Source organism: Hevea brasiliensis, chromosome 7 (assembly GCF_030052815.1).
Source record: "Hevea brasiliensis isolate MT/VB/25A 57/8 chromosome 7, ASM3005281v1, whole genome shotgun sequence".
Lineage (NCBI taxonomy): Eukaryota > Viridiplantae > Streptophyta > Magnoliopsida > Malpighiales > Euphorbiaceae > Hevea > Hevea brasiliensis.
Window position 1 is genome coordinate 105341036 of NC_079499.1, and position 6131 is coordinate 105347166.

A 6131-nucleotide genomic window follows, 5' to 3' on the forward strand; every position below is an offset into this window, starting at 1 on the left:
CGTGCCCGACTTTTCGGCTTCCCGGCTAAAATCCGGCCAATCTGGCCACCAATTAGGTCGAGTCTTGTGTCAAACACTATTTACACCTTGAGAGCTTTCCATAGACACCAAGAACACCAAAATCCATTGAGCGGTTTGTCAAATTTTTGTCCGAGAAGTTTTAGCCCATTTTGATTTTTGGGCTAGATTTCTCGCAAACCATGAACCCCACGAAAAAACTGAGAGTATCAGAGCGCTCCACTCGTCGAGAGCTTCGCGGCAATATAAATTTCAAAATTTTTCGACACTGTTTTTCGGTGAATCCCACAGAACTTCGCAGTATTTTTCCGAGTATTAAATAAGCTTAGAAAAATTCGTTAAAATTTTATACTAACCCCCGTGTTGTAGGCTTCGTGTAGGTATTTTCAATTCGCGAAAATTCGACAGTTGTCCAGGTTTGTGAATTTCCGGTCAGACAGACTGGCTATCGAAAAAGTCTTAGAATTGGATTGGGATTTTGGCTACCCCACCTTTGTCAGATGCCTCGAGCACGTTCCCGAGATCAGAATCGGCATAGGTAAACCCAAACCTTGCTTTTTCGTAATTTTCTAGTGCTTAAATGGGTTTAAAAATCCATAAAATATTCGTGGTAGCTCAGAAAATTATGATTCTTTTTGCATTAGTCTAGTAATATTGCTAAGGACCGTGGGGCAAAGTTTTAGAATCTTCAGAGCTTATTTGGGTAGTTTTTGCAAAAAGGATCAATTATAAGGACTAAAATATAAATTTACATATTGTAATTGATGACTGTTTGGATGGGCCCAGGAGAGGCTGTGTGATGTGATTGAGTTATGAGTGTATGATTTGTGAATATAGAAGTGCGTTTTGAGCCATTTTGCAGGTTGGGTAGGTCCTAGGTATAGGGGAGACTCTGCCGAATTTTCGGTACGACTTAGGACGTATTTGGTCTTTTCCTGGTTTTAATTGAGTCAATTGTATTAAATAATTGTAATATAATTATCAAGTGAGCCGGGACAGCCTTCTTCCTCCGCCTAGCCGCCACAGTGACTGCTGTCAAGTCTGTGAGTAAAATATTAATTTTAATTGTAATTTCGATAATATTATATGTTCAAGTATGCCCATGCATCACTTATATGTATATATCTATGTAGTTAAACTCTAGGCACGTTTTATGTTGCATTCACAACTGTTAAAGTGCCATGGATGTTGTTGTGGTAATTTGGAGCAGTGTGCGTGCGTTGGCGTGTGTGTGATGTGGTGTTGGCTATGGACCCAGTCCTTCGGGGTAGACACTGCTTGAGTTCTTCGCTGGGACCCCGATTTGGTTTATTAAGTGAAAGTCCGAGCTGAGTTCTTCGCTAGCACAGGTTGAAATAAGAGAGCTGTATAGGGGATCAGCTCCCATATATGTATTGTTTGACATTATCGGGTGTGTGAGTGCTCCAAATTACCTTTTTGCTGTTATGATGTGAAAATATTGCTGATGTTGCATTTCACTCTACAGAGTGCATTAGCTTTAGATAGTTATAGAAATTATGGTCAAAATTGATATTTTACTCTCTGAGTCGAACGCTCACTCCTGTTCATTATTTTTCAGGCTATAGGAGGATTTTTGTTGTGGTTAACCTGCTTTTCTCCTTCGCAGGTTGTTTATTAATATTTGTGTAATTTTATTAACTCCTAGAATTTTCGCATGTGTTAGAAATATTTATTTGATTTTGGTCTGTAATATAATTATCATGTTGGACCTATAAACGTATTATTATATGCATGTTTGATGGATTGGATGAAGGAGCTGAGCTCCCATTTATTTTTATGATATTGAGTATGTGGAGGGTGAGCTGAGCTCCCCAATTGATTATATATAGTGTTTACAGGTCGAGTGAGTCAAAAACTTCCCGTTAAAAGGTCCACCTTAGGGCCGGACTCTGTCTGGTTGAATTCTTGAAATTAGGCCCAATGGGCCTTAGAGTTGGGTTAAGGAATAGTTAGGCTTACTACGGGTCTCGGGGGCTTTAGGCTAGCCCAGGTCCTAGTGCCAATCTGGCCCATAGGTTGGGTCATGACATAACAAATATGGAAAAATGCAATATATTCATGTTCTAGATACATATACCTAATAATAACAAAACATACATGTGAATGATAATGAATTCAATTTAAATAAATTACATTCATCAAGGTTAGTGTTATTCACCTCTTGTAGCCTATTAAACACCTCACTCAAACAGTAGCTAGCATTGGATCCTTAGTTTCTCGAGTTCCTCGAGTTTGATCCTATAAATATCAAAACCTAACGAGTTATTCAAAACTCTAAAACTCTACACATACATCAAGTAATTAATTCTAGATCCTTTTGGATAAAATCATGTTTTAGAGCCTTAAAACTAAAAAAGAAATAAGGCTAACATAACCAACTTCAGCTACCAAAGTCTCGCACTTCAGCTGCCAAAGTCTCGTACTTCGGCTGCGAAGTCTTGAACTTTGGCTGTCCTTTTCATGTAATAGCCATTGCGACTACCAAAGTCTTGAATCTTAAGTGTCCTTTTAGTATAGACTACAACTACCGAAGTCTTGGATTTCGACTGTCAAATCTGAAAATTTTCTAGATTGTCTCGAGAAACTGCATAACTTCGACTGTCAAAATAATTGTTTTCAGCCTCTAAGCCTGTTTGTACTGTGCTTTATTAGAGCCTCTCATTGTAATGGTTTTAATCCATTCTCTAATAAATTATAATTATCTTGTAAGAGAAAAAAAAAAAAAAGGCTTCAAAATTGTTTACACGTTGATTTCGTTTGATAGATAGAAAAACACCTAACTCAATGACATGAGAAATAAAATTATTACAATTCGTTAACATAAATTTACCACTCTCATGAGATTCTCATAAAATGATTTTTTTTAAATAGTTTATTATGAAAATTTTATTAATTTAATGGAAAAAAATATAGCTTCCCCATATATATATATATATATATATATATAATCTAAGAGATAAATTACGTATGATAAATTTTGTTATAGGAACAAGTTTAGGATTTATTAAATATTATTTATTAAATTTTTAAAAAATATTATATGTGTTTTTTTAAATAAAGAAATTTTATTTTTTTAAATTAATAAAATTTTCATAATTAACTACTTTATAGGAAAAAGAATAAATTATTTTATGAAAATTTCATGAGATAAGTTATAAATTTATATTAAATTATCTTATTTGTATGGAACTAAATAACCATAGAGGGCAGCATTAAATATATATTTGCATTTGAAAATAAATAATAATTATTTTATACTCATTAGCTAGATGTTTTATTTGTTAAAATAAATGATAAATAATTTGCTTGCATTTCTTTTTATTTTGAACATATAAATCACAAGTAATTATATAACAATTTTCTAGACATATATGAAGAAATTAATCATTTATTTCAAACAAAATCAAATCATTTAGAAGGGCCAAATCAAATTATTAAAAGAAATTTATTTTAATTTGAATGAATGATTGGGATCAAATATTACAAAATTTTAATTTGAAAAATGAGATTTTATTACATAATTACAATTTGTAAACATGATTTTTTTAAAGAAAGACAAATAATTCAAATTATGTATGTAATATTAAATTTTATCACCTAGTTTTTTTTTAAAGAATTTTATCACCTAGTTATTTACATCTTGTTTCAAATTTGCTAAATATTCTAAATGATGATAAAAAAAAAGGTGCTAGTCGATTAATAATTTAGTAAGTGAATGCATAAAGATTTAGAGTTTGGTTTAAAAAAAAAGTTGGAGTTTAAAAATTCATAATTTCCTTATTTTAGAATATTTGAAAGCAAAAAAATTAAATAGTATAATAGCATTTGGTTGCATTTAGATTGATAATATAACACCCATAATTTTTAAATTTATTATTTTTGGGTAAATATTGATATTTTATTTTATTTGAATTTTAGGAAATTATTTAAAATTTTTCTGATTTTAGAAATCGGGTTCGATTTTTCCAAAAATAAAAACTTTGATGATTTTTAAAAATTAATTTAAAAACCACGTGGCAAAACTAAAAATATATTTGGAGTATACGAATTTTTCTGAGTTTTCTAGAATTTTTTCGGAATTTTTGGGCCTCGTTTTCGGTCCCAAGGCAGAGTGAAAATTCAAAATTTTATATCCTGAATCGGACCGGACGAATCGAACCGGACCGGATCGAACCGGCTTCTTCTTCATTTTTCTTTCTCCCTGCATGCGTCCCGACCTCTCCTTCTCTCTCTCCCGTTTTCTCTCTTCTCCCTCCTCCCCTAGCCAGTCGCCACCCAAGCCTCCCCACCTCGCTGGTGTGCCACCCTAGCATCCTCCCCTTGCCAGCCGCCACCTGGAATGCCGAAAAACCGTTCGCGAAGTCGCGCGACGCGCAGTGCGCCGCTTCGTCTTCCCGGCTGAAATCCGATCGATCCGGCCACCAATCGGGCCGGGTCTTGTGTCAAACACCATCTAAACCTCGAGAGCTTTTCATAGACATCAAGAACACCAAAATTCATTGAGCGGTTTGTCCAATTTTTGTCTAGGAAGTTTTAACCCATTTTAAATTTTGGGCTAGATTTCTCACAAATCGTGAACCTCACGAGAAAACCGAGAGTACTAGAGTGCTCTACTCGTCAAGAGCTTCGCGGCAATATAAATTTTGAAATTTTTTGACACCGTTTTTTGGTGGGTCCCATGAAACTTTGTAGTGTTTTTCCGAGCATTAAATGAGCTTAGAAAATTTCGTAAAAATTTTATACTAACCCCCGTGTTGTGGGCTTCGTGTAGGTATCTTCAATTAGAGAAAATTCGACAGTTGTTCGGGTCTGTGAATTTCTGGCCAGACAGACTGGCTACCGAAAAAGTCTCCGAATTGGATCGAGATTTTGGCTACCCTACTATTGTCAGATGTCCCGAGCTCGTCCCCAGAGTCAGAATCGGCATAGGTAAACCCGAACCTTGCTTTTTCATAATTTTCTGGTACTTAAATGGGATTAAAAATCTATAAAATATTTGTGGTAGCTCAAAAAATTATGATTCTTTTTGCAATAGCCTAGTAATATTGCTAAGGACCGCGGGGCAAAGTTTTAGAATTTTTAGAGCTTATTTGGGCAATTTTTGCAAAAATGATCAATTATAAAGACTAAACTGTAAATTTACATATTGTGATTGAGGAGTATTTGGATGGGCCCAGGAGGGGCTATGTGATGTGATTGAGTTGTGAGTGTATGATTTGTGAATATAGAAGTGCATTTTGAGCCATTTTGCAGGTTGGGTAAGTCTTAGGTATAGGGGAGACTCTGCCGGATTTTCGGTACGATTTATGACGTATTTGGTCTTTTCTTAGTTTGTATTGAGTCAAATTTATTAAATGATTGTAATAAGATTATCAAGTGAGCTGGGACAGCTTTCTTCCTCCCCTCAGCCGCCACAGTGACTGCTGTAAGTCTGTGAGTAAAATATTAATTTTAGTTGTAATTTCACTATTATTATATGTTCAAGCATGCCATGCATCATTTATATGAATATATCTATATAGTTAAACTCTAGGCACGTTTTATGTTGCATTCACAACTGTTAAAGTGCCATGGCTGTTGTTGTGGTAATTTGGAGCAGTGTGCGTGCGTTGGCGTGAGTGTGATGTGGTGTTGGCTATGGATAGGACGGGTAGGCACAGCTTGAGATCTTCGCTGGGACCCGGTCCTTCGGGCTAGATACGGCTTGAGTTCTTCGCTAGGACCCGATTTGGTTTATTAAGCGAAAGTCCAGCTTGAGTTCTTCGCTGACACAGGTTGGATTTAAGAGAGCTGTGTAGGGGATCAGCTCCCACATATTATGATTGATATTACTGAGTGTGTGAGTGCTCTAAATTACCTTTTTGCTGTTATGATGTGAAAATATTGCTGATATTGCATTTCACTCTACAGGGTGCATTAGTTTAGATAGTTATAGAGATTATGGTTAAAATTGATATTTTACTCTCTAAGTCGAAAGCTCACTCCTGTTCAATATTTTTCCAGGCCACAGGAGGATACTGTTGAGGTTAACCCGCTTTTCTCCCTCGCAGGTCGTTTATTAATGTTTATATAAACCTGTTAACTCTTAGAAT